Source organism: Equus caballus, chromosome 5 (assembly GCF_041296265.1).
Source record: "Equus caballus isolate H_3958 breed thoroughbred chromosome 5, TB-T2T, whole genome shotgun sequence".
Taxonomy (NCBI): Eukaryota; Metazoa; Chordata; class Mammalia; order Perissodactyla; family Equidae; genus Equus; species Equus caballus.
In genome coordinates this window covers 35,013,545-35,035,037 of record NC_091688.1, presented here as the reverse complement: position 1 = coordinate 35,035,037, position 21,493 = coordinate 35,013,545, and the positions used below count along the sequence as shown (strand labels likewise).

The 21,493-nt window shown below is 45.3% G+C and overlaps 1 protein-coding gene and 1 long non-coding RNA gene across 36 annotated transcripts in view; one reads left to right on the top strand and one right to left on the bottom strand.

Moving 5' to 3' along the window:
- LOC102147848 (putative neuroblastoma breakpoint family member 5) overlaps positions 1-21,493 on the top strand; it is a 114,465-nt gene that overhangs the window by 71,952 nt on the left and 21,020 nt on the right. For 17 of the 33 annotated variants that reach the window (XR_011438643.1, XR_011438630.1, XR_011438629.1 and 14 more), the window contains 7 exons: positions 13,211-13,359; positions 14,258-14,448; positions 14,537-14,595; positions 15,353-15,530; positions 16,201-16,320; positions 17,455-17,627; positions 17,709-17,853. The exons of 1 other annotated variant lie outside the window; for it this stretch is intronic. The gene's annotated coding sequence lies outside the window, so the exon portion shown is untranslated. Of the gene's footprint in view, positions 1-12,458; positions 13,133-13,210; positions 13,360-14,257; positions 14,449-14,536; positions 14,596-15,352; positions 15,531-16,200; positions 16,338-16,359; positions 16,506-17,454; positions 17,628-17,708; positions 17,854-21,493 lie in introns of those variants that run through there. 15 more of the 33 variants (XR_011438637.1, XR_011438631.1, XM_070266921.1 and 12 more) reach the window with 7 other exon arrangements.
- LOC138924065 (uncharacterized) lies at positions 5,694-10,942 on the bottom strand. 3 transcript variants are annotated; one of them, XR_011438655.1, is made up of 3 exons: positions 10,782-10,942; positions 8,922-10,417; positions 5,694-8,818 (listed from the first exon to the last, which is right to left on the bottom strand). It is a non-coding gene; the product is annotated as an uncharacterized lncRNA (long non-coding RNA). The 3 variants fall into 3 exon arrangements; XR_011438656.1 differs by having other exon boundaries at positions 8,922-9,089; positions 10,636-10,930; XR_011438654.1 differs by lacking the exon at positions 10,782-10,942 and having other exon boundaries at positions 8,922-10,616.

Here is a 21,493-nt window from a genome sequence, read left to right as displayed (position 1 = left end):
AATCCCTCTTCCCTCTCCCGCACACCTCAGCACCTGGAGAACACAGCAGGCCTCAGAAATGGGGAGTGGGACACCCGAGGCAACTTTTCTTCTTCCCCTCCCCCAGAGCATCTAGTAGAAGGTCATTGGCTGTGTGTGTGCCCTGGAATCTGGGGCTGCTGCTGCAGTTAATGCTGCTTTGTTCGATGCTAAATGAGGCAAGAACTTTCACCCAGGTCACATTCATAATCCCGCTCAGTGGGACGCTCCGCTGTGCACCGAGAGCGGTTTCTCCAGGCGAGGAAGAACTTCCCCATTGGAGCAGTGGTGCTGGCCTGGAGTGGGGAGAACGGACTTCTTGGCCTCAGTGCTGCCAGGCACTGACTGTGTCCTCGGGCAGGTCACTTAACTTCTGTGGGCCGCAGTTGCCCCCTCAGTCATCCAGCAGATACTTGAGTCTTACTCTGCCAGGCCCTGTTCTAAGGGCTGGGAATACGGGAACTAAGGGGCAAGGTGCCAGCCCTCAGGGAGCTCCCATTCCTTAGGGGAAGGCGGAGAATGACCAGGTGAATGAGGCAACCCTTCAACTACAGACCTTGTTAAATGCTGGGGAGGAAACAAACAGGGCTATGTGAAAAAGAGCAACTTCAGAGTCAGAATGAGTCAGGAAAAGATTGTATGTTTATGTTTCTTATGCCATTCTTTCCACTGGCATTAAAGACTAAAGGAGAATCTTTCCCTATGCAGTGCTTTGTGGGGAATAAAGGGGTGGGGTGGGAGAGAACATAGTCAAACCAGGTGCCTCATGCTTCCCCTTCGGAGTTTTTGGTCTAGTTGTTGAGAATATTCCTAGAAATGCCCTAAGGTATATCCTGGTGTGGAATCAACGCTAAAGAATGAAGGAAAATGCATGAGGCCATGGTTACCATCCCTGCTCTCTTTTTGTTAATTCCATTTTGAGTTTCTCCTTTTTTGGTTCTTTCCTCAGTCACTTTGGAGAAGAATTTCTCTGTAAACCCTTTTTTCCCGTTGAGCCAAAGTGATGCAACAGTGTCTGTGGTCTGTGGACACCTCCAGATCGGAGCCCTTCCTCTCACCTTCCACAAGTTATGGAAAGGGCCTGAGGCCTGGGTTCCAGTTCAAGCGTTGTGCCCCTCCTCCTCAGAGCACTGGGACGTGGAGTTAAAGAGGGTGTGCTTCTCTGCCCAGGGTCCTCTCGTTCCGACAGCAGTCTGTTTCTGAATGTTGGGGGTGGATGCTAAGCACATCCCTCCCTGGGAGGGGTGGGAAAGCCATCACTTTGCTCCAGACTGAGGGGCTTCAGGAGTGAAGTGGCTGCTGAGGAAAGGCTGGTAGGGCTCTGGCTAAGGCTCTACAGCCGCTCTGAGCTGGGATGTCACCAGGCTCCTGGTGGGGTGAGGACAGGGTGTCCCTCGATGCTGCACCACAGCCTGGATGGAAGGTGCAGGGAGGTGTTTCTTCTACTTTGTGGCTCTCACTTTCCCCTTCAGCAGCCTGTGCTGCTCCTTCAGCTCCTCCCCTCAACAGGAGCTCAGCTTCCTGCTGGCCTCTGTCACCACATAGCCATCCCTCCAGGCTCAGCTGTCATTGGGACCTGCAAAGACTCACATTTCATTTTTTTTTTTATAATTATATTAACATTTATTGAATGCATTACAGTTTATGGTTTTTTTATAGAGTTATTGATAGGTTACAATCTTGTGAAATTTCAATTGTACATTAATGTTTGTCAGTCATGTTGTATGTGCACCACTTCACCCTTTGTGCCCACCCCCCACCCCACCTTTCCCCTGGTATCCACTAAACTGTTCTTGGTCCATAGTTTTAAATTCCTCATATGAGTGGAGTCATACACAGATTATCTTTCTCTCGCTGGCTTATTTCACTTAACATAATTCTCTCAAGGTCCATCCATGTTATTGAAAATGGAATGATTTTGTTCTGGTTTGCAGCTGAGTAGTATTCCATTGTATATATGTACCACATCTTCTTTATCCATTCATCTGTTGATGGGCACTTCTGTTGCTTCCACGTCTTGGCTATTGTGAACAGTGCTGCAATAAACATTGGGGTGCACAGGACTTTTGGGATTGCTGACTTCAGGCTCTTTGGATAAAAACCCAGTAGTGGGATGGCTGGATCGTATGGTAGTTCTATTTTTAGTTTTTTGAGGAATCTCCATACTGTTTTCCATAGTGACTGCACCAGTTTGCATTCCCACCAGCAGTGTATGGTGGGAATATTTTTTTTCTCCGCAACCTCTCCAACATTTGTTGCTATTAGTTTTAGATATTTTTGTCATTCTAACGGGGGTAAGGTGATATCTTAGTGTAGTTTTGATTTGCATTTCCCTGATGATCAGCGATGATGAGCATCTTTTCATGTGCCTATTGGCCATCAGTATATCTTCTTTGGAGAACTGTCTGTTCATGTCTGCAGCCCATTTTTTGATTGGGTTGTTTGATGTTTTGTGGTTGAGTTGCGAGAGTTCTTTATATATTAAGGATATTAAGCCTTTGTCAGATATATGACTTGCAAATATTTTTTCCCAGTTAGTGGGTTGTTTTTTTGTTTCAATCCTGTTTTCATTTGCCTTGAAGAAGCTCTTTAATCTGATGAAGTCCCATTTGTTTATTCTTTCTATTGTTTCCCTTCTCTGAGAAGGCATGGTGTCCGAAAAGATCCTTTTAATACTGATGTCAGAGAGTGTACTGCCTACGTTTTCTTCCAGAAGCCTTATGGTTTCAGGTCTCACCTTTAGGTCTTTAATCCATTTTGAGTTTATTTTGGTGAATGGTGAAAAAGAATGGTCAATTTCCATTCTTTTCCATGTGGCTTTCCAGTTTTCCCAGCACCATTTGTTGAAAAGACTTTCTTTTCTCCATTGTATGCCCTCAGCTCCTTTGTCGAAGATAAGCTGTCCATAGATGTGTGGTTTTATTTCTGGGCTTTCAATTTGTTCCATTGATCTGTGCACCTGTTTTTGTACCAGTACCATGCCTTGGCCTTCTCCCGGCCCACAGGGTGGCCAGTGTTTCTGCGGAGCAGGGGAGACGATGCCTCTGGATGCCAGGGTTTGTAGAGTGCAGCCGGCCTTCTCCCCTCAGGCGATGAGTTCGACTCGAGCCTCCACAACTAGTGTCCCTGCACAGAGAAGGCTGAGTAGTGCAGCACTTGTGCGAGCAGGCAGTTAGGCTGGTGCCCCAGAAGGTGTGAGCCCCACGCCTCTTTGGCTGTTTTCCCAGACTCGGGAGAGCATCCTGGGCTGAGGGCCTCCCTGATCGGGGAGACGCGGCCCGCTGGCTCAGGAAAGCCAGGCCGGCGCTTTCACGAGACACCGCCTGAGGTCTCCTGGCAGATTGCTCTTCCCGTCTGCCGTTGTCACACTGAGGATGTGGAGGTCCCTGGGCTGGGACTGGACACTGGATTCCCAAGGGTCGAGTGGGGATCTGCTTAGTGTGACTGGCCCCGTGCGAATTTCTTTCCAGGCCAACACACCGATCCGGAGGACGAGGGGGGCCAAGACGGCGTGTGTTGCAGGTAACTCGGAAGACTCCCGGGACTCCATTGGAAGGGGCCGTCTGGGCATCTCTGATCGAGGGAATTCAGCGAGCGCTGACTATCCCCGTTTCCCCCATGCACACAACCGCCAAGTGTCCCTTTCCCAGAGTGCTCTGTGTTTCTCACCGTGGTCCTCAGATGGGCCAATTCCATGATCTCTCCCCAGTGTGGTCACATGCAGTCAGATGCCAGAGGTGTGCTCATCTGTCAGCAGACAGCGTGCAATCTCCCGTTCTCTCTTTGTTCTGTCACCCAGCGGAGGACGCATGTCTGCCTCTGCCTGGTTGCCGTTCCCACGGTGGCAGCTATTTCCTGGCCAAGACAGTCATTCGTGACCAAAGTCCGCATCAGGCCCCAGTCGGGAGAAAGGCAGACCTTGCAGCTTCCAGATTTCTAGGAGTCGACAGTGGTTCCAGAGCCAGGCAGGGTTCACTTGGCAGCTGTCTGTCCATTTTCACATTTCGTTTTTATTTTCTCTTTCTGTCTCTCGGATACCAAGATCTCTGGAACTAAGAAAAGATATTACTGATTTGAAAGAATCCACATCACAAAAAGTACCATTTTCACTTGATGAAAAATATCTAAAACAGCAAATCAATTTAAAACCCAAAAAGAACAGTCAAGGGATCCTATGCTGAAGATCAACATCGCAACCACAAAGCACTCTCCAAAGTTTTTACTGCAAAGGCTGGTATGACGGGAAAAATCCCAGCCCTTCAGCTTCCAATTGTGCTGAGTCACTGAGGAGACCCACACATGGTTATGAGAGACCTTAACCCTTGCTGCTCTCAGTTCCCATCCTGCACATCAGCAGAATCAGGAGCAACTGGCAGAAGACAACATGACAGACCGGGCGTTCTGTGCCACCCGCTGGGCTGTGCGAGGAGCAGACAGCACTAACTATGCAGTGCTCTTGCTGACAACGTTTAGCCTGAATTCAGTCATGAGGTAGTCCTGAGACAAGTGCAGAATTTAGACCACTGCACAAGACAACTGGCCTCACCTCTACTAACAAGGCAACATCACCACAAATGAGATAGCAAAAAGGAGAAGAGACTTTTGGGGTGCTAAATGACTAAAAAGATTTCTTTAGTCCTTTGGATCCAAAAACCTCTCCTCACCTTTTGTTGTTTTTGGTAGCGGTGACATTGCCTTGTTTGTAGAGATCAGGTCAGTTGTCTGGTTCAATGGTCTACATTGTGCACTGGTCTGACCAGTTCCTCATGACTAAGCTCTGGCCGACCCTCTTGCCAAGAGCCCTACGTAGTTAGTGCTGGGTGCTTCCTAGTGGAGCCCACCTGGAGACCAAGAATGTCCGGTGTGTCCATCTCTGTGACTGCCGTACTAGCATGGGTCACGTTGTCATGGAGGGGCCTACGAGATCTGTTCATTGTAAGGGCACATTTTTTCCTTTCTACAATTAATAAGTAATTTAGTGAGTGGTACTTTGAGAGTGTGTGAACATCCTCTTTTCTAAAGATCTTTCTCTAAAAATTTTACCATCCATTAATGACCCCTCCTGTGTGTCAATTATCATAATCGTATTTGTACATTGAAAATTTTCTAATTTGTTCTTTCCTATAAACTTGTATTTGCTGGCATTGTGCCCTGAAAAAGCACATTACCTCCCCCTTCCATAGCATTAAACTTTTGTTTTGACTATCTCTGTGGACTCGTGTATTTTTTAAATTCAGTGTTATAAATCATTATCGTCATGAATCGTTGGGTGAATACAAATATAAATTAATATAAATATTCTTTCCCTTCTTCATATTTATATCCTAAACTCACCCATATCTTTTGGCCCATATTAACCATGCACAGTACATTGTATTTACTATATTTCTTTCTCTACCTTTTTTTTCTAGAGAACATGTGATTTCTCGATTCATTGTAACGTTTTTATACAGAATATAGACTATCTTAATTGATTTGCATTGAGAAAATTGTTCCCATTGTACAAGCAACTCAAAAATAAATCATCACTCTGCAAACTAGCTTTTCGCCACTGAGGAAGTTCTGGCTAGGACCTCAGAGATTTTTTAATAAGCTTGATACATAATTACTCAATGTATGACATTGGTATTAAGGATATTTTTAATAGCACTTGAAATAAATCATTGCAATATGACTTTAGGCAAGTCACTTAACTTTTATTAGGTTTCAATGACCTCAGTTTAAGAAGCATCTGGATAACTTTTTTTCCTGCGACAGAATATGCTTTTGAGCTCCCTCACACAGCAACATCATCCTGCAGTTTGTATGGGGGTGTGATGGAGGTGGGATCCCAACTTTGAAAAGTCATCTGCCTGGTCCTTCCTTCACTCAGTCATGAAAGCTTAATGGAACACGTGGAGGTTGTGGCCATCGTCACCCTTGTGAAACCACCAGCCTAGACAATCCCAGCAGAGTTACAGAGACACACATATCAGGAGGACGTCCCACATTTCAGTCTCACCAACCGTGGGTAGGATGTACGTTAGGAGATCATTCTGTCTCCTGCCACACCTCTCTTGCTGACCCCAGCTGCTGTGCCACTAAACACCACTGTACATGTGTGGCGTATATTCTTTCTGCGCCTGGTCAGGGCCTGTATTTTCCCACATACTTCAGACAAACACAAACATAGGTCACTGGTGTGTGCCTACACAGGCAGATCCGGCAACGCTGTTGCATAGAAACTGCCTTTCCATCCACTCCTGTTGAATATATTGCTTGTCCAAAGGCAGATACAATTATATCATCTGATTTACTACATGTATTCATGCAGATATATGTGAAATTTTTATATGCCTTTGACAAGTAGAAGAGATCCTATGGAATTGTAATGAAACTCGTAAGTTACATACACAGAATTCAATTTTTATAGAAAGTAAAAATCAAAACAAACTACACATATCAACGCAAGTTGAAGTAAGTAGATGGAGATGCCAAAATTCACTTCAAGATATATGAAACCCAAAATGTTGCTGTGGGGGGAAATGGAGTCAACATTATATGGGATATGTTAAGAATAACACTAACAGGTGGTTGGGATAGATATCTTTGGTTGAATTAACTTATCACAAGCTAAGTAGAGTATATTCTCAAATTGACTCCACACTCTTCGAAGGGAATGAAAAACTGGTAGAGAGTAAAAGAAAAATGAGTAAAGTTTTACATAATTCTTTGAGGAAAAGCATCGAGGACAATTCAAATTGAAACAGATTGATGCATGACCTCAATAGATGCCTCAGTAAAAGAAAGATGCTGAGAAATGTGGCTGCCTCAATGTTTTTCTCTGCACCTCCGAGCCTGAACAAGGAGAAATTCTCAGATTTGAGAAACTGTTTGGAAGGATCAGCACAGGGAAGCCAAAAGCTGAAAGGGGCTGAGAAGGATGGTCTCCTTCCTTAGAGACCTTCACAGAGGATCAGGGCAGCCTTGGAGCTCCAGCATAGAGAGCCTTGTGCTTTGTGGTCAGCGACTCTACGGTGGTGTGGGGTCTGATAAAGCTTCCTGACTTCCAGATGACCTCATTTTAGGGGACCTTATTTCCACCAGAAGAGAAGAATCGCAGCCTCCTCACCTCCAGCGTTATTAAGAACAACTTTGTTTTCAATAGATCGGTTTGTTGTTCACTTATTTCTCCTCCCACCCACTTTGGGACCCTCCTCTTCCTCCTCAAGGCTGTATCTCTCCTTGCCTCCCACCCACAGTCATCTCCAGGGCCCATATGACTAAGGAAGTGGTTAACCAGACGCCATGCAGTAGAGCCCGCTCTTCTCGTGGGAGCTGCCTTTGTGGGACCATGTTCAGATGGGGCCTCTTTAGTGACCTGACCTCTTTAAACCATTCTTTCCATTCAGCTCATCCACATGGATTTGGAGAAAACTGGGTCATTGATAAGATGCCTCATGCATCTCTTCCTCATCTCTTTCCATAGAAGAGGCAGTAACTATGCTCTTCCAAGAAAATATTCTGGCGGCCAGCCCGGTGGCATAGTGGTTAAGTTCACATGCTCTGTTTCATCTGCCCGGGGTTCACAGGTTTGGATGCTGGGTGCAGACATACACATCACTCATCAGGCCATGCTATGGAAGCACCCCACAGACAAAAGAGAGGAAGACTGGCACAGATGTTAAGCTCAGGGTGAATCTTCCTTAAGCAATATGAGGAAGATTGGCAACGGAGGTAACCTCAGGGCCAATCTTCCTCAACAACAACAACAACAGAAATCCTCCCCTGAGTGCTGAGAACCTCCAGCAGTAAGAGGAGAAGAGATAAACCAGAGCTGGACAGAAGGAGCTAAAGGTTCAGATGGAGGAATCTACTCTGGGCCCTCCTGGTAGGATCCCTTCTCTGAAGGAGCGAAGCTTCCTGCCAGAAGCCACCAGGGACAAAGGACTTGCACTACAACTGCTGAGTCCTTCTCCCTTGTTTGGTTTGCTGTATAGGTCTTTACTTTCAGGTAAAATTCACTATACATGCACACCAAGTACATAATTCACATTATAACTTTTGAGGGCCCTGGGCACTTTGTCTTCATGGGTCCCTTCATGCATAAACCATTAAAAAGTATATTCTACCACTGTTGGTATAAAAAAATGTATTATTACTATTATATGTGAAAACATTGTCTTTGACCTAAAAGAACACTGCTTTTCATCTGATTTTAAAGTAAATTCAAACATTTTCCTGTGCCTCTGGTGTGGATCCCTATGGCCCCCTGTGTGCCATCATGAGATGGAGGAGGAAGGGGAGGGGGTGGAGAGGGAGGATATGGGAAGAGTAGGAGGGGCAGAGGAGGAGGAGGAGGGGCGAAAGGAAGAGGAAGCAGAAGAGCATGGAGAGCTCAATACCAAGGAGACGCAATTCCCTGGCCCCAGAATGGCAGCCCCTGTCTCTCTGGAACTCCCCCTTACCAGATTCTGCGCACACACCCCCCCCCCGACTCTGGTCTCTCCTCCTCCAGCCTCCCTTCTACCCACAGGAGCAGCCTCTCATTCCTCCTCCCACGCCCTGATCCTGAGGATTCTTTCCTTTTCCACTCAGTCTCCCCAAGCTTAGGCCCAAGTCCTTCACCCAGAGCAGGACTGTCCCCTCCCAACCACCGGCTCTCCAGGCCTTTACTTGCCAACCCTTTTCTTGTAGTTCTGGAGAGTCCAAAGCATAAACACCTCCCAGGAGAAAAGGAAGTGTGGGCCAGGTCTCCTCATGGAGTCATGGGTCCCCCTGCTGAACTGAATCCAGCCATCCCAGTTCATTCCAGTTGGATCTGTGAAGACATCAACCTTGAATGAGCGGGGAGAAGGGACACAGAAAACACACTGATGAGTACTTTAACATGTAAGCTTCCATCTATATATCCAATACATCACCTGCATTCAGTTTTGTTTTATTCCGTTCATATGAATTGGATAATCTGCATGCTTTGCTTTAAACATTTTCTTTTGTTTTTTCTTTTCTTCCTCAGAAGTCTTGGGTAGGCATAACACAGGACCCCAGAATTCCACTCTTTGTTGTGTAATCTACCGTGCCCAGGACACCTGCACAAGAAGGACCATAGCCTTGTTGTGTGAAAGATCCACAGACTGTAAACAACCAAAATGTCCACCATCAATAGAATGGATAACTAAATTGTGGTCTATTTCATTAGCAACCACAATGGAAGAATCACTGATGATTGTTAAATCCATAATTCTTAGTGAACAAAGCCAGGCATGAGAGAATATATGCTATATGATTACAGGTTAAAATCCAGACCTGTGAGGAGTGTGTAATAAACAAAATTATAAAATACGTGAACAAAGAATGAAACATCACGAAGATAAGATTGAGGTTACTGCTAAGGCCAAGGAGGGAGATGTGACAAGGAAGAGGCATCTGGGAAGCTTCTGGAAGCCTCGTACGTTCTAGGTATTGATCTAGGTGGGGGCTATGTTAACTTATAGCCATACATTTATGTTTTATGCAGCCTTCTGCATATTGTGTTACACAATTAGAGAAAAAATATCATTCTGTCAATGTACATCATGCAGGAAGCACAAACGATGCTAAGTGAGCAGTTGGGTTATCTTCATCTGCACAACACTGTGAGGTGTGGGGCACCATTACAGCCACGTGACCCACGAGGAAATCATAGGATGTAGCCCCTTGTCCCAGCCAGACCAGTGGTGGCACCAGGACTGGGGGAGGCCACGTCTGACAGAGACAATGCTGGCAACCACAGCCCTGACCTATTGTCCCTGGACCAACAGCGGTATCTCTGAGGAGCTTGGAACCCAGTCCATTCTAGAGCCATGGAATGAAGTGCCAAGCTTTTTGGGGTAGAGGTAGGAATAGAGAATTTTCCTAACTCGAGGAGGCTTTCAAAGCAGGAAGTGTGTGTGATAACCATGGCAGAGAAGGGAACTTCCCAGTTACCCCCAGGGATTCTGTGGGCCCGTTGGGCAGAGCTCCTCAAGGGCAGGATTGCCAGAACATTCCAAATATCTCAGAGCCCTTAGACAAGCAATGCCCAAACGCAGAGGTGAGGGGATGGTGGCCTCCAACAGAAGTCAACAACCTGGGAAAGAACATACAGCCAGAGAAGAGGCAGAACCTACAGAAGATGGCCTGAGGTTCCCAGCAGCCACTTTCTCAGGTGTCCCCAAAAGCTCACCCTCCGTGGAAGCACATGGACGACACACACACACACTCCCTCACGGAGCGACAACAAAGGGAAAAACAACAGCTGACGCCAACAGTAGCAAAGCAGCAGACAGTGGAGACAATGGACCTGGCCAAGGCTGTTCCTCCTTTAAAGTGTGTGGTAGGCTTCGCGCGACATACAGGAGAGAACCTCACTGTCCACAGCAGGGAGTCAGCGGAAGAGCTAGAGTGGTAAATTTGAAAGGAAGGAAGAAAAGATGGGGAAGAACCAAAAAGTAGAAAACGGAGCTAGAAGCTCGGGATCAAGGCAGCTCTCCTGGACTCCCAAATAGAATAAAACCCATACACCATAACTCCCCCCCACATATTACAAAGTCAATGTGGTAGAGTCAGGAAAATGGCAGAGAGAAGAAAATACGAGGGATACTCGAACCAACTTACCCTGAGGAAGCACAGCCATTTGGGGGATATCTGGGGAATTTGAAAACTTGCCTTCTCCCGCCTGGCATACCCTTATATTCCTTACGCCGTCCACTCACCTTCTCTAGAACCACCCCCACCGCCCTGCCCCCTGTAGCCCCCCAGACCTCCTCTACACAGAACTTGCACTCAAACTCATGCAACAGTCCTTGACTCGGTCCCAGTGGCTCAGGAAGTCTCCTAGAGCAGGAGTAACGGACGTCTAAACAGCTGGCCCCGGAGCCGCGTCATCCACATGAGACACGCCCAACGCAGGACAGCGCCGGCGTTACTTTCCTTCCGGCCCATGCCCCGCCCCCTGCGCACAACTTCCCCGCCCACTCTACCCTCCCAGCCAATGGCGGTCAGCAGACATAACAGGAAGTGACGTCCTCACCCTCCAGGTTTAGGCTGCCTGTGAAAGGTAAGGCCTCGTGTCCGTTGTTTTCTCTTCATCCAGAGAGAAACTTTGAAAACGGGCTCGAGCTCTTGAAAATGAAAAGCACAATAGTAGCGTAAGAACAACAACAACAAAGATTTGCAGGATCATGCCGAGGACGTATGCTAGAGATCAGAGCAAAAATTTTAAGGGACTAAAAGGGGAAGAAAGCTACTCGCCAAAGGCGGGTCTGGTAAGTCCAGGTTTGAGGAACAGGATTTCCAGGAACAAAGAGCTGTTACCACCGTCACAAGCTCACCACGGAGAAGGAATTGGGAGCAGCATCCCACAGTTTAGTGGGAAGAGGCAGGGAGGGAAGGGCCACACACCTTTGTGGCAGGAGACCCCACAGAGCATGCCAAGTCCTCCATGCCTTTGGCCTCGGCTGCTGGGCACCAAAACCAGGTAAAGGCCTTTGCTACAGGATCCAGAGAAAAACATTCTAAAACACTATTTAAACTGGGTGGGATAATGACATCTTTATTTTGACTAATCTCTTTAAGAAATTAACACAATTTAATTAATTGCTTTATTGTGGTAACATTAGTTTATAATATCATATAAATTCCAGGTGTACATCATCATATTTTGACTTCTGTATAGACTACATCGTGTTCACCACCGAAAGCCTAGTCGCCGTCCGTTACCATACACACGTGCCCCTTTACCCTTTTCGCCCTCTCTCCATCCTCTTCCCCTCTGGTAACCAAGAGTCTGTTCTCTGTATCCATGAGTTTGTTAGTTTATCTCCCACATATGAGTGAAATCACTTCCTTTTGAATGTGGGTACATGAGAGTACTGTAACTTTGTCACCAACAAAGAATTCCAATTCTTATGATATCACATTATGGTAGCTACAGATATGTCCACCGTATTCTTGGGCTCTTTCTCTGGAGCTGGCCAAGTGTGCCAAGGCAGAAGAGCCCTGGCTGAGGAAGCTTGGGGCTAGAGAGACGTTGTCGAGAGGATCAGTGCCTGCCTTCAGCTGGGTAATCCATGAGCTCCTTCATCTGTTAACTGAAGGGTTGGTGGTTCAAGCCCAGTTGGTCATACTGGGTTTTGACCGATTCCAGGTTCTTTTCAGATCTGCTTGGGCTGCACATTGTCTCTTAACTAGCTTGTCTCTCAAGCTTATCCTCAATCTCCGTACTTTAAATCAGACGTGGAAAAATCCTGCTTGAACTTGCAAGGTTCATGTTAGTTACTGAAGGGGCTTGGTAGAAAGAATTTTGTTTTAGGGGTAACAGCAAGTTTTGGAGTTCCAGAGCCTATGTTTCTTAGAGACTGTGTGAATCATCTTTCTTCCCGGGGCTGGGTTTTTACAGCTGCTCGTTTCTGGAAACCTGATGTCAATACCCTTAAGTTAAATCATCAGGAACACACGTCTTATTGGACAAGTTGCATTTTTTATTCCTTGCAGCCAGAAAAAACACACCCCGTGGTCTAACCTATGAAAGGACTTGGGCTTCGGTTGGGTGGTTTGGGGAGGATGGGAGGAAGCAGAGTGTGCCCCCTAGTGAATAGTGTGGTCCGCACGGGCAGTTCTATGATTGGAGTAAAGAGGTAACAGTCATTTCCTATGGAAAGAGGAGGATATTTGGGATGTTGTAGATTGCACAGTGACCTTGCCTTTGTCTGTGCCTGGACAGAATTATGAGGTAGCATTGTTTTGTCTCGTTTTTATCTAGATTTCGGAGTAATCTTGTGTGAGGCTTATGTTCTACGTCTGAGGTGATTTCCGACAGGAGAACTAAACAGTCAGGCTGTGTGTCAGAGCAGTGCAGCTGAGCAGCAGAAGCTGGTATTTTCTATCTCACTGGAAATCCCTAAAATAGAGAAGAAGGCAGAACACTCCAGTCTCACAAGCTGTAGGGGCAAACCTGGCTGGGTAACAGTGTGACTTTGACGAAGTTTCTTGACTTGTCTGTGGCTCAATTTCTCCTTTTAACTTGTGTCGGATAGGAGTTCTTCCTGCATGGTTTGTCCTAGGTTTACATGAGACGTGCGGGTGAAGCATGGAGCCCAGAGCCTGGCACATAGTGAGTACTCAGCACATAGTAGCTCTTACCTTCCATCCCTATCAGCATTTCTTTGATCTGCCTTGTTCTTTTGAACAGCTGCGGGCCCTTTCAGGGTGCGGATGGAGCGTGACGAGTCAAGGTTCTCCAACTGAGGAACATGAAATTGGTTCCAGTGTCTATTTTTACAAACAGTGCTGCAGTGGACGTGTGTAGATCTGTATTTATACATCTCCATCACCGCCTGTGTAAGTGTTTCTCTAGTATATACTCCTGGAAAGAGAATTGCTCAGTTTAGAAATATGTTTGTACGTACCTAATTTTTGTTTATTCCTGCCCTATGGCCTTGCAGCGAAGCTTTACCAATTCGTATTCCGAATCATTTAGGAGAATATTCTTGTCTCCACCCTCTTGCCAACACTGGATAGCATTTATTTTTGCCAACACCTATCACTTATTTTTGCCAACAATTAACCCCTTATTGAGAGATTTACCCAGTAAGTACACTCATTGGCATAACTTATCTGACATCCTGGAAAAGCTGAAATCAATAGGATTTTTCTCTATGCTCTTCTGTTTTCTGACTGCTGTGTTCTCTCAGATGATCTGGGCCAAGAGCAGTGCAAACATATCCCTCTTACTTGTTGGATGCTACTGCCTGTGGGTTCACACGCTGTTCTGGATTTTGAGGGTGAGGGGCTGGTTCACAGGAGAGGTTTGAGGTTGGGCTTACCTAACTTCCCTTGACAGAGAGGCCAGGCTCGAGCAATTGGGAACTCAGTCATTCTGAAAAGTGAGGTTTCCACGATGGGGCTTGAGAAAAATACAAATTGGTAAACAGAGACGTTTGAATTTTCATTAGAGTGAGACTTTAAAAGATAGATCTTTTCTGTATTCCCAGTCCAAATAAGTGGGGAGGTTGCATTCAAATGACTTTGTCTGGGGAACTTACTCTAGCGGCGGCTCTCTTGCTCTCCTTGAATTGGTTCGCCCATGCTGGTAACTGGCATTTGCTATAACACCTTGTCTGGTGAGTTCAGGAGAACAAGGAGCTAAACATAATCTGCAGTAGGAAACAGAGACAGCTGATGGATTCGTAGACAATGTTCCGTGGAGTTAAGTGTTGTACCCTCTTTATTCTTTTAGAGGTCTGCTTGGTAACGTGAAAGAGACGTTCGTCCAGTACCTGAAATACCCTTCATAGTGTGTTCCCATTACAAGGGCTTGGGAATAGTCACCTGAAGTGAGCACACCATTTCTACTGTGGTCTTTGATTTTTTTGCTTTATAGGGATTAGCATACATGTTTCTGAAAATTGAAAAGTCAGGAGAGTAGAGGTAAGTATCTGAATTAGTTCCTTATTGATGCATGTTAACAGATTACAAAAACAGTGGTGTGAAACTTCACACGTTTGTTGTCTCACAGTTCTGTGGATCAGAATTCTAGAATGATGTGGCTGCGCTCTCTGCTGACAGAATTGGTCGGTATGTCCTCCCCACCTGAGTAGGTCTGATATTGATCATGTTGTGGTTCTATGTCACCTGAGAGGCTGCCCTCATCATCCGCTGTTTATCCCTGTCCCTCTTTATTAATATGATTTCTAGCAGTCACGGCATCTTTCAGCTCACCAAGGTGGCTTAGGAGAAAGCCTAGCTCTGTGGAGCCCCAGAATTGACCTCTGCCATATGTTTCTCCAAGAGGAGGCTAAAATAACAGAGGTCTTCATCAAGAAATGACCCCTATGAGGGCTGACATCCCCCAGTGATCAGAGCAGAGGAGAAAATCAAAGGACAAGGGAGACGCTAAAAGTCCAGACTGGGAAGCAGAGTCCTCTTTGCGTCCCACATCACTTAGGAACTCTTCCTGGACACGGGGACGTTTCCCATTGAAAGGTGACCTTGGACAAGGGACTTGCTGTGCTCAAAGCTGAGTCATTCTTCTTACCAATGGGAGTCTCAGAGTCTCCATCCTAGGCTTTTTAAAATTTTTAAATGATGAGGCTTTTTCCTTGTATGAGAATCTCCTTGGAATTTTTGTCTGAAATGTAGTTTCTTGGGCCTTGTCCCCATAAGTTTTGAACAAGCACCGCGTTGACTCTGACGTAGGTGTTCTTTAGCTCTGCAGCTGGTGCCCAGGGGTTAGAGCCCTGTCTGCTGCTTGATATCACGTTCAATCATCCAAAACTGTAGTGGTCAATGCAGCTTCTGTACTTTACATTATACATTCTTCTCTATTGTACAGGGGATAGACGTGCTCAAAGCAGGCAATGAAATCATCCACTGAAGTATGTGTGGTCCACGGTGGAGCTGGTGTTTGAATCTTCCGCTGCCTTTCCTCAGGCTGTGCCTTTATTGCTTCCGCTCACACCTGGAATAGGATTTGAGTGGAAATGCGATTGGAGTCGAAGGCATCAGGGAGGGTTAGTTATTCTTGGAAACTGTTATTTACCCATTTGATAAATATTTACTGAATGGCTTCTCTGTCAGGCCCTTGTGGAGGCACTGGGGAGATGGGGCGAACGGGTGGACAGAGTGCCCGCTCTCTGGAAGATGAGCTTCCGGCACGAGAGCCAGACGTTTTACCGATAATCATATAAATAGATTTTAATTTTGGCTGTGATAAATTTTATTTAATATTTCTGTGTTCCTTGGTCACATGGTGTCAGCCAGGTGTGAAAACTGACTGAATATTAATAATAGGACTAAAGAACTGTGGTAAAAGATTTGTCCCTGGAAAGGTTCTTCAGCCGTTTTTCTTTGAACAGTGGAAATCCTCATGTTTGATCCATTGGCTCCTGAAATTCAGCCGTGGGTTCCTGGAGGGTGTGGCAGGCACTCTGGACGGGAAGCTTGTGGCCAAGGCTTACGTGGGGGCTCTGCTGTTGTCAAGGGTTGAGGGAGTGTGGGAAAATCTCCTATTCCCTCCGGGCCTCACTTTCCCCATCGGTAAGATAAGGTTGTTAGTCAAATTCTCCAATGTCCCTTCCTGTTCAGTTTTCTCTGCGTGGGAGACTGAGATGCATGTGGAATGTGCCCTGGGAACTACGGGTGAGACCTGGCCTTGGTCCCTTCTCTGTGTGTCTCCTGTAGGAGCCTGAGCTGAGACCACATCTTGAAAACACAGAATTGAGGGAGCAGATGGAAGAAAGAAAGTCAGCAGGCTTGGAGGATGATGATAACCCAAAGAAGATTAAGGTGCTGGTGGAGGAGGTGCGTTGGCAAAGGAGGTGAGAATAAGGACAAGTTGAGTTCAGAGGAATCAAGGGACACTGAGGAATGAGTACAGCATCCTCCACTCCTCAAGGAGCAACCTAAGCTGAGCAGTGAGGACTGGGAGAGTAACTTACTCCACAGGGAACCTGTGCAACAGCCAGGGAGACCCAAGGATGGATCAGGTTTGGTTTCTCCTGCTGGGGAGCACCAATTCCAAGAGGAGGAGGGTGGCACCCCCGAGTCTCTTCGCCAGACCCCCCAGCCTTGACCTCAGTGCTGCCCTCACAGTGGAGGCCCTCCAAGTAAATGTGGGCTTAGAGGGATAAATGGTGTTTGGAGAAGGGTTGGAGATGTTCATTCTTACCTTAAGCAGTTGTGCCCTCGAGTCAGGAGGGGCCAGGATAATGGGACCCTTGCATCTGAAGCAGTGATAGTAATATTCTTTTGCATTTATAGTTGAATAAAGCTTTAGCCACAATATCTCTTAAATATTTGTTGAGTGCCTCATTTTCCTTATGCTGTGAGAAGGACTGGGAGTTCGCCTATTGGTAATATTTCCCTAAGGAAATCAAAGCAGTGAGAGGAAGAACACGAACAGATGGTTTCAACCAAATGATAGGTCTCCTCAACTGGGGAGTTGCGGCAGCCCAGATGATGGGAGGGTAGGCCAAGGCCATCTCTTCCTAATGACAGAGTGAACCATTGTCAGGAATCCCTCAGGACAATCCGTTCTTCATCAGAGCTCACCACAGGTGAGTGTCCTCAGACGTGGAGAGTGTAGGGCAGACCCCATCCTAAGCAAGGTGATTTGCTCCATCTTGGGAGAAAGCAGAGCATCCCTGACAGGACATTGGGGACAGGAGTGTTGTTGAGATGATTGACGACTTGCAGCCGCTTTTGTTCAATCCGTTGCACAAATGTTGCTGAGAGCCTCCTCGAGTGCTTGACTCGGTGCTAGGGGTCATGAACGCAGAGATGAATCAAAATTATCCCAACTTCCCGGAGCTCTCGGTCTAGTACCAGGAAGTCATGAGAAGTGTAGTGGTGGTGGATTCCTTGGAGGAAGTGGCCAGTGCTACCCAGAGATGACCTCAGTGGTTTTCCTGGACCCCCTTCTGCTTTTTCCGACAGCTGGATGACCTGTCCTGACCCACGACCCTGAACCTCAGCCAGATTGCAGCCTCTCCGAACCAATGCTTGGACTCCATGTTGGCTCCAAGCCCTCAACACTGCCAAAGTCTCCAGAGGAAACAGCTGGTGTCACAGCTACTGACTGTGTCCTGGCCAGCTGGAGAAATAAAGAGGCAAGTTAATCCGTCCTTTTCTTATTATTTCTTATTTTTCATTTTTTCTTGACGTAACTTTGGTTTTGTCACATTTTATAGATTTCAGGTATACATCATTATAACTTGACTTCTGTATATACTACATCGTGTTCACCACCAAAAGGTTTCCATTCGTTACCATACAAATGGATGGATTTTAAAGTCATTATGCTACATGAAGGAACGCAGACATGAAAGAATACAGGTATGGTTCCATTTGCATAAAGTCGTTAAAGTGCCAAGCCATCTGTAAGGACAGTGGTTGCCTGGAGCTGAGGGTTGAGGGGGTGACGGACTGCAAAGGGACAAAGGAATGCTGTGAGATCATGGAAATGCCCTGCACCTCGATTGGGGCAGTAGTTTCATTAGTGTTTACGGCTGCTGAAATGCACCGAATTGTGTACTTTAAAGTGGTGCGGTCTATTGTACCTAAGTTGTACCTCAGTGGCATTCATATAGCAATGTACTGTATTTCTCCACATTAGCACTGAGTATTTAGAAAATGAAATTCAATAAAACACAATAGAGGTTAACATTCACACATTCACAGTCATTAAATGCCTAAGAACACATATAGTGAAGATCCCTGAAAACTGTTTCTGAGAGAAATTAAAGAACACTAGATAAAGAGAAAAATATATATCAATTTCATAGATTGGAAGATTCCATATTGTAAGAATGTCACATCAAGATTGTTCCAGTTAATATTGTAGCAGGCATTGGGAGGGGATTTACCAGCTATTTCTAAAATGTATATGGAAATCAAAGTGCCTGTAATAGCCAAGACAGCCTTGAAGAAGAATTAACTGGAGACACACTTTACTAGATTTCAAAAGAATTAGAGGACACACTCTACTAGATTTCAAAACTCACTTTAAAGCTACAGTAATTAACACACTATAGTATCGGTGGAAGTAGACGCCACACAAATGTATCATGTGAAAGAGCAGAGTGTAAGAAATTGACTCCCACATATACAATTATTTGATTTCTTAAAATAAAGTCACCAAGACACTTCACTGGGATAATGAAAGACGTTTTTGGTAAAAAGCTCTAGAATGAATGAGTATTTATTTAGAAATAAATTAATATTCACAACTACCTTCTACCACACACTGAGTGAATTGGAGATGTGAAAGTTAAAATGATAAAGGTTTTGGAGGAAAAATGGACATATTCTCATGAACAAGGAATAAGCAAAGAAATCTTAGACATAGCACCAAGACACTCACCGTGGATGAAAATTTGAAGGTCAAACGAAACTGGTTTCTAACGCTCACTCCTCTCCTCCCTAGACTGTGAGCTTGGAGTATTTTTTAACCTTTTTGAGCTTTTTTCCTCAAAAGGAAAAGGATAAAACCTGGCTAATAAGACAGTGCATAGGATTAAATACGGTCACTTGAACAATAATAGACGCTAAGAACAAATTTGTCTCTGAGTCCTCCTTTACCCACTTTAAATGTGTAGACAGAAAGCAATTGGCAGAGAACAGACAAGATGTTCTAAAATCAGTATTTTCCCACCATTTCTAGAAAGAAGTCATGTATAGAGTACAAAGAATTAGAGGGGGGCAAGAGTCTTTTGAACAGCCATCCCCAAACCCGGAAGCAAGGCTAGTTTCTCTCTAAGACCAGAGATGGAAGTCTAGACCCTATCCAACCCCCACAGTCTTCTCTGTCTGGAGCGGAATGAGGAAGTCCACTAGGTTCAGAATAACCTGGACCCTTGAGTGTTCCTCAGAAAGACACTCCATCAGTTCTTCAACTCCAAAGATATTGAACAAATTTTGAAACCAGGAGAGGTCAAGGAGAAACTGAAGCACATGATCAGGACTCTCACCTGAGTCAAAGCCAGGATAGTCATAAATACGATTTCCCAGATCTCTGCAACGGCACAGGGATGTTCCTTTGAAGTGACTGGCAGACCTGTGAATATCGGTCAGGAGGGATCCATATCAATTTATAGGACTCAAAATTCAAAAATATCCCTGTACCCTAACCCAGGAAAGTTCTTATTCAAAGCAATGTGGCGAAGAAAGCATAGGTGTAAATCTTCGTCATCTTTGATTAGATAATGATATCTTAGACGTGACAGCTAAAGCAAGAACAGTCAATGAATAAATAGATAAATTGGACTTCATCAAAATTGAAATCTTTTGTGCTTCAAAGGATGCTAATAAGGAAGTGAAAAGACAACGCACAGAATCAGAAAAAAACCGTTGCAAAACAGATATCTGACATGTGTCTAGTATTGACTCTTACAAGTCAATAATAAAAAGACAATCCAATTTATCAATGGGAAAAGGATTTGAATGGACATTTCTCCATAGACGATGTACAAATGGCCAAGAAGCTCATGAAAAGATGTTTATCATTGATCATGAAGAAAACAGAACTGAAATCCACAATGAGATACCACTTCACACCCACTAGTGCGGCTGTAATTAAAAGATGGGCAACCACAAGTGTGGAGGAGGATTTGGAGAAATTGAAATCCTCATGCATTGCTAGTGGAAATGTAAAAAGGCGCAAACGCTTTGGAAAACGGCATGTCAGTTCCTCAAAGTTACATACAGCGTGGACATAGATGTAGCAATTCTACTCCTGGGTACATAGCAAGAGAATTGAAAACCCATGGTCACAAACAAACTTGCACATGAATATTCACAGCAGCATTACTCATAGTAGTAAAAGTGGAAACAACCCAAATGCCCTCAGCTGAAGAACGCACAAAATGGAGTATAGTCATAAAATGAAGTCTTATTCAAGGATAGAAAGAATAAAGTACAGATAGCTGCCAAAATGTGGATGAACCTTGGCAACATTATGGCAAGTGAAGAAGCCAGACACCAAAGGCAACGTGTTTTATGATTCCATTGAGAATAGATGTCCAGAGTAGGCAAATCCCTATGGGGAGAAAGTAGATTAGCAATTGCCAAGGGCTGGAAGAAGGTGAGGAATGGGGAGTGACTGCCAATAGGGACGGGGTTTCTTTTGTGAGGTAAAGAAAATACTCCAGAACGAGATGGTGGTGATGGTGTCACAACCTTGTAAATAGACCAAAAGTCACTGCATTGTCCACAAAACGGAGAATTTTATAGCCTGAAAATTACATCATCATCGTAAAGCAATGTGTCTTTGCACATTCCCACGTCCTGTATTTTCATTAGCAACGTGTCCCAAGTTAATAGTCAGTGGCCAGGATAGGATGCTGTTAGCCTGTTGTGAAATATGTCAGATGGAAATATATCGGATGGAAACATTAAAATCAGGAAGTTTTTGGTAGAAATGAGGTATAGGCAGGAAGCATGTACATGGAAAGACCTGACACAGAGTGAACTGGAAAATGTGGGAGGGGGTTTGGGGTGGAGGGGCACTCTACCTGACACCTGGCTCCAGCACTTAGAGCGAGGGCACTTTGGGCTAGTCTCAGACCCTCTCTGTGTCTTGCTTTCTTCATCCGCAAACCAGGGAAAGGCCACGCTCTCCTCACAGATCGATCGTGAGGATTAGAAGTAGTAGGTACGTGAAATGTTCATCCCCAAAACTGTGAGGAAGGTCGATGCTATCAGTAGGTCCTCAACCTGACTGTACGTCTGAGCAACTTTAACAATAGATTCCAGGCCCCCTCAGCCCACTGAATCAGAGTCACTACAGATGAAGACTCTGGACTTGTATTTGTACTAACTCTCCCAGGTGATGCTTTTTTTTTTTTTTTAATTTAAATAGGTTTAATTCCCCAAACCCAATAAAACTAAATGCAAGGTTGTTGAAGTTGTTTTTGCATTTGACCATGGAGTCATCTATGAAAATCAAATGTTTCAACTCAGAACTCTGATACACAGG